The sequence below is a fragment of the Panthera onca genome, chromosome C1 (genome assembly GCF_046562875.1).
Source record: "Panthera onca isolate mPanOnc1 chromosome C1, mPanOnc1 haplotype 2, whole genome shotgun sequence".
In the NCBI taxonomy this organism is placed as follows: Eukaryota; Metazoa; Chordata; class Mammalia; order Carnivora; family Felidae; genus Panthera; species Panthera onca.
In genome coordinates, this window is record NC_138346.1 from 73,233,361 (window position 1) to 73,239,610 (window position 6,250).

The following is a 6,250-nucleotide window of genomic DNA, read 5'->3' on the forward strand; positions in this document are numbered from 1 at the left end:
TCTTGCCCAGAAGGCCCTGGAGGAAGAAGTGGGGAGCTTTTAGGGCATGCCTTTGGGGAACTGCAGAGTTCTTGAGGAAAGGCTATTCCTTCTTCTTGCCAACCCGGTACAAAGGAGCAAAGGTACTTCCTCTTCTTGAAGCATAGGGAGGGAAGCTCCTGCGTGTGTGCGTGTGTGTGCATAACCACATCCACTCCCGCTCTGCTGAGTCAGGGGTGTATGAGAGTCTCTAGTGTGAAGCTGCCAGTGCTGGAACTAGCAGAGATCCTGCTGACATCCCGTGCGGAGAAAGGGGTGGAGGGATGATGGAGCTGGGAAAGAACAGATGGTCTTTAAAATTTTTTTTTAATGTTTATTTATTTTTGAGAGAGGGAGACAGAGCATGAGCAGAGGAGGAGCAGAAAGAGAGGGAGAGAGACAGAGAGAGAAAGAGAGACAGAATCGGAAGCAGGCACAGGCTCTGAGCTGTCAGCACAAAGCCCGACAAGGGGCTCGAACCCATGAACTGTGAGATCATGACCTGAGCCGAAGTTGGATGCTTAACTGACTGAGCCAGCCAGGCACTCCAAGAATAGATGGTCTTTTTAAAAAGAAGTTTCTCCTAAAGCTACAATTTTTAATTAAAAAGATTAATTTTTTTCCTTTTTAAAATGCCCTTTTTGTAGTAAAATATAGCACACAGACAGAAAAAGCATAAAATGTGCAGCCTAATGAATTATCAAGGCAATACCTGTGTAGCCATCGCTAAAGTCAATAAATTAAACATTGCCAGCACCTCAGCAGTCTCCACCCGTGTCTCTTCAAAATCAGAAAATCATCCCTTCCCACAAAGGTAACCATAACTTGATCTTTATCACAATCACAGTCTTGCTTGTTTTTTTTTTCCTCCACTTTTTTCATCCAAGTATGTTCCCTAAAGCACTACACTTTAGTATTGCTTGTTTGGGGACTTAATGTAAATGGAAGCATATCAATTTGTCTATATTACTGTTGATGGCATTTGGTTTGTTTCCAATGCAGGGCTATGATTAACATACTGGTATGAACACTCTTGTCCATGATTCCTGGTGTGTGCATGTATGCCTTTCATTAGGGTGTACAGCTGGGAGTGGAAATGTTGGATGACAGAGTATGTGAATCCTCAACTTGAGTACAGAATGTTTTCCAAGTGGGTTCTCAATGTACATTTGGGAAGCAGTTCTCCTTGCTCCACATCAAAAATGATAATTTGTACTCTGAGATAATGTATTTCTATATAAAAAAAAGGCTTTCAAGAAAATGAAAAAAATAATGGTGGTAGAATTAACAGGTTACTCTTTTTGAGTGACTTTACATGGCAAAATAAAGATCTAGTAGTTCCATTTTGGCCTTATTTTTCCCTTGAAATTCTACTGGACCATGACATCTCAAATGCTAGGAAACCATTGTCCTACACAGTATGCTAGAGATTGTTCCTACTTGTCTTTTTTAACATCAAAAGCCATTCGATGCATATAGTATCCAGCATCCAAGGTACCCCTAATTTACCTTCTCTCTTGGTATTTATGCCTTTGTATAGACTTCCTGCACTGAATAAAGGCTGATTTTTTTGACCAATTAAAATGTCAGTGTACGAATTCACAAGCTCGTTAATAAAAGACATTGCTGCTTCAACACTGGTCTTTTGGATCAGTCACACTGGGGGAAGTCAGCCACCATGTTGTCAGGATGCTCAAGCAGCCCTATGGACAAGCCCACATAGAAGAGAACCCATTTACTAACAGCAACTTGCCAACCAAGTGATTGCACCAGCTTGAACAAGGAATCTTTGGACTCAGTCAAGCCTTTGGTGATTTCAGTCCCGTCTTTGGGTTTTTCAGCTAGACCCCAGAAATCATTAGGCAGACAAGCCATCCCCTGCTCCCTGTCTGAATTCCTGATCCACAGAAGTCATGAGATAATAATGTTTTAAGCCACCACATTCTGGGATGATTGTTACACAGCAAGAGATAATAATGACACACATGACCACCTAGGAAGTATCCTTGCCAAAAAGTTGAACCTGAATCTGAATATGCCTGTGTATCTAACTACAGATTTAGAAGAAATAGAAGGACCAAGGAATGTGTTAAACAAATGCCCCACAAGGATGAGATTAGCAGAATCCAGAATCCAGAAAATTCTACAGCATAAATGACTCAATTCCTTCAACTAGTAAATTGCAGGGTGGAGGGCAGTGAGGAGAATATAACATTAAAAGGGACTTAGAAGGTATGATAGATTGCATTATTCCTAATATATGTGGCCCTCTTTTTTGGCAGAATTATGCTTCTCTTTTCCACACTGACATCAGCTTTGGCCAGTTGATTTTCTTGGACCAATGAAATGTGAGCAGATGTGATATTTGCTACTTCTGAGCAAAAAAAAATTTTTAAGGTTATTTATTTATATTTGAGAGAGAGAGTGAGAGAGCAAGCAAGCACAAGCTGGGCTGGGGCAGAGAGAGAGAGAGGGAGACAAAGAATCAGAAACAGGCTCCAGGCTCTGAGCTGTCAGCATAGAACCCAACGCAGGGCTCAAACTCACCAACTGTGAGATCATGACCTGATTACAAGTCAGATAGGGCACCTGGGTGACTCAGTCAGTTGAGTGTCTGACTTTGGCTCAGGTCATGATCTCACGGTTCATTAGTTAGAGTTCTGCATCAGGCTCTCTGCTGTCAGTGTAGAGTCCGCTTTGGATCTTCTATCCTCCTCTCTCTGCCCCACCCCTACTCACTCGCTGTCTCTCAAAAATAAATAAACGTTGAATAAATAAGTAAAAGTCATTGTGTTTTAACCATTTCTCATTTCCATCTGCCAGGCAGTGGGTGTTTCCCAAATAGGGACTATTTCTTCAGCCCAGGGCCTGGAGTGAAGAGTATGCAAAGCTGACTTACAGTGGAAATTCATGTGAGGAAGAAATAAATCTGAGTTGTAGCAAACCACTGTGATTTTGGAGCTGTCTGCTACCACAGCATAGCTTAGCGTAATCTGACTCATGCAAGAAATGTTTCAGTCAAATAAAACAGATAAATCTCATTAGCATCTCAATTTATGGAACCATTGTAGAAATTTGATTACTACAATTTGGAATTTTCCCATAGTAATAAGTTAACAAAAATAGTCTATCGACTTGAGTCCCAGAGTTGTCCCTTGACTCCCAAAGAGGTACAGAAAATATGGGAGCTGGGAGGTTGGAGCTGAGCAATTCAGTTAGTGAGTTAGTACACAAAATGAGGTGTTTGAATCAGGTCTCAGGAAGAACATATCAAAACTAATCATTTCTGATGAGAAAGATTTTTCTTCAGGAGCATTTTAACAATTCAGAGCAATATCAGGGCAAGATTCAGAGCACTGGAGAGATGTGGGGAGCTCTGGAGGTGGTAGCTTCCCCTCAAGTGTGAAAGGGAAAGGTGTGGTTTAAGTAGAACCATTATCTCTTCTGTGCCTATTAGCTAAAATCAAAAGCAGTATCTCTTCTCACCAATTAAAGGCATCCGATGTTTTCTCTGCCTGTATACTGGGCATTAAGTTACTGCTTACAATTAGGAGATGGGTTGGGCGCTTGATCTATCCACTCCCTGCCTCAGCCTAGAACTGCATTACTTCTAGGAATGATGCATTCCTTTGAGTTAATGACAGATGATTTTCTATTGTTCCCCTTGTCTCCTACAAAGTGCTCTAATTCACTCTTCACGAGGCTCCAGACTGCATTTCCACCATTTGTCCTGCAAGGATAGAATTTCCTGTAAGTGGAGTAGACAAAGTAACTGCGCTTGAGCCACCTTGCCAGTATCACGTCCGAGAGAATATTGTACAAGCAGACCACTTGGGTAGGGAGAGGCCTGAGCTGAAAGGAAGAAAAAGAAGCTGAGCCTGAGCCAGCCCCATGTCAAGAGACTATGTGGCAGCACATGTGATCCCCTGGAGGGCAAAGATGGGCAGCTGTAGTGGGGAAGAAAATATGTGGACATTTAGAGAGGCAGCAGCAACCTTGATGGGTTGACTCCCAAAGGAGTCAAGTAAACAGATCCCACCTCTCATTCCATCCCCTAAAACTAGGGTTGTCCTCTCTGGGAAAGAAGATGGGTGTATGAAGGCAGACACATGTCCCACCCCCATTCCCACTAGATTGACATTGAAGCTTTGTGTTGTTTTGTTCTTGAGACTGAAGTTGAGAAATGAGTAGGACTGAGCATTAGCAATGGGACTGGGAAGTTTTACAATTGGATGGGGACGTCATTCAGATATGAAGGGAACCCACTGCTCAGGGATTCCACCAGAGGAAGCTGGAAACAGGTAAACAGCTTCATGCTTCCACCCCAGTGAATCCTTATGGCTCAATAATTAGGTTCCTTCATTAACCCTAACAATGAAACAACAAAAAGCAAAACCAAAAAACTTTGGTTCAGATTTTTAGTGATACACCATTCACTTCAGATTTTTTTTTTTAAGATTTTCCTTTTTTTTTTTTTTTTTTTAAAGTAAGCTCTACACCCAACATGGGGCTTGAACTCACAACCCTGATATCAAGAGTTGCATGCTTTACTGACTGAGCCAGCCAGGGCCCCTATGCCATCTGTTTCAAACTAGACAAATCTTGTCTTTGGCAATTGCCCTTCTTAATCTTTCCTCCCTTCTGCCTTCTCTCCCTTATCCTGCAGAAAAGCTGTGCCCCCCTGCTGCCCTCTGTGCAATTAACTAGAGCCAAACTTATGTACCATCAAGGACACTAAAAATAAATATCTATATTTTCTTTTAATATTTTGCCTACTGTGACCTACTTTTAGTTCAATTTCAAAAGCAAGAGAGTGAAGTGTGTCCTAAATAAACATGGCATTGAGCTCTGTTCCACCGTTTTGGCTGCATGGCTTTTTACCATAAACCAAAGTTGTTCTATAGACAGTAAAAGTTTAAAAGATCTTCTGTGTCAATACATTGATATTCAAGTTCCAGAATTCCACTTGCTTCATCAAATATCTATTTCTTTGAGGGTCACTTCCCACTGATAATCCTGGTATTAAAGAACTCTAGTTAGTGTCACCTCTGAAGTGCCTGAATCACATGTAGAATTGCTTCCAACCCACCCACATGTCTGAAAACACATTTTTCAGTGATTATAAAATCAAAAGCTGTGAATATTTCTTGCAAAGAGAGTATTTCATCAGCTAGTGTTATTTTAATTATTCATCTTTAATGAGGAATCTATGAATTGTCTTCAAAAATTCAGAATTAATAGGTAGACTGTCACCTAAAAAAAAAAAATCAAGTTTTGGTCTGAAGGTTTCACAGGCATTTAGTGATTATTATCATAATTTAAATACTTCAGTTTAGGCAGCAAGATATATGTGAGTACTTTAAAAATTAGTTTTAATATTCACCATAGGAGTTGTTAATGAACATTTTAAAGTGCTCTAATGGGGAATACAAACTCCAGGGGGTGGTTTGTGAGCACCAAAGGGCTCTAATCAGAACTTGGACTTGGAATCTGTGGCTACTACAGCTCCTTGAACTATTCATTTCTGAATCTACACTAGAGGATTTATTCTTTAACATAAGAGATGCTAGAAATAATTTTTATTAGTGAAACACATGATTTTTTGAGGTATGTGTACTGAACAAGAATCTCACCTGTATTTAAAAAAAATTTTTTTTAATGTTTATTTATTTCTGAGACAGAGAGAGACAGAGCATGAGTGGGGGAGGGGCAGAGAGAGAGGGAGACACAGAATCAGAAGCAGGCTCGAGGCTCTGAGCTGTCAGCACATAGCCTGACGCGGGGCTCGAACTCACAAACTGTAAGATCATGACCTGAGCTGAAGTCGGTAGCTCAACCGACTGAGCCACCCAGGAGCCCCAAGAATCTCACCTTTAAAGAAATGGGGCATAAGTTTTGGATGAGTCCAGAATGGTGCTCTAGGTTTGGGTGTTTGTTTAGTTCTGTGCCTGCCACTCAATGCAGGATTCTGTCACCTGAGTCAGTAAGAAGTGTGGCTGGATCCTGATTTAGGACAACATGATATCAGGTTCAAGTGCATATTTTCATGCAAGGTTCTAATCAGGAGCCTTGAGCTCAGGGCACATATAAGGACTCTTTTGCTTGTTTGCTAATCAGTATTTGCACATGGAACTTGGTGAAACACTGACTTTCATCAATTTCACTACCCAGTGGCCCTGTGGAGGGTGAGAAGGCCCAGGATCTATGGGCACAAATTGGAAGAGGCCCCACC

The 6,250-nt window shown here is 41.3% G+C and overlaps 1 non-coding gene across 1 annotated transcript; it reads left to right on the top strand.

The window, feature by feature from the left end:
- Window positions 1-3,455: 3,455 nt before the first annotated feature.
- LOC132674148 (U2 spliceosomal RNA) lies at window positions 3,456-3,648 on the top strand. Its single transcript, XR_009608448.1, has one exon. It is a non-coding gene; the product is annotated as a U2 spliceosomal RNA (small nuclear RNA).
- Window positions 3,649-6,250: the final 2,602 nt, after the last annotated feature.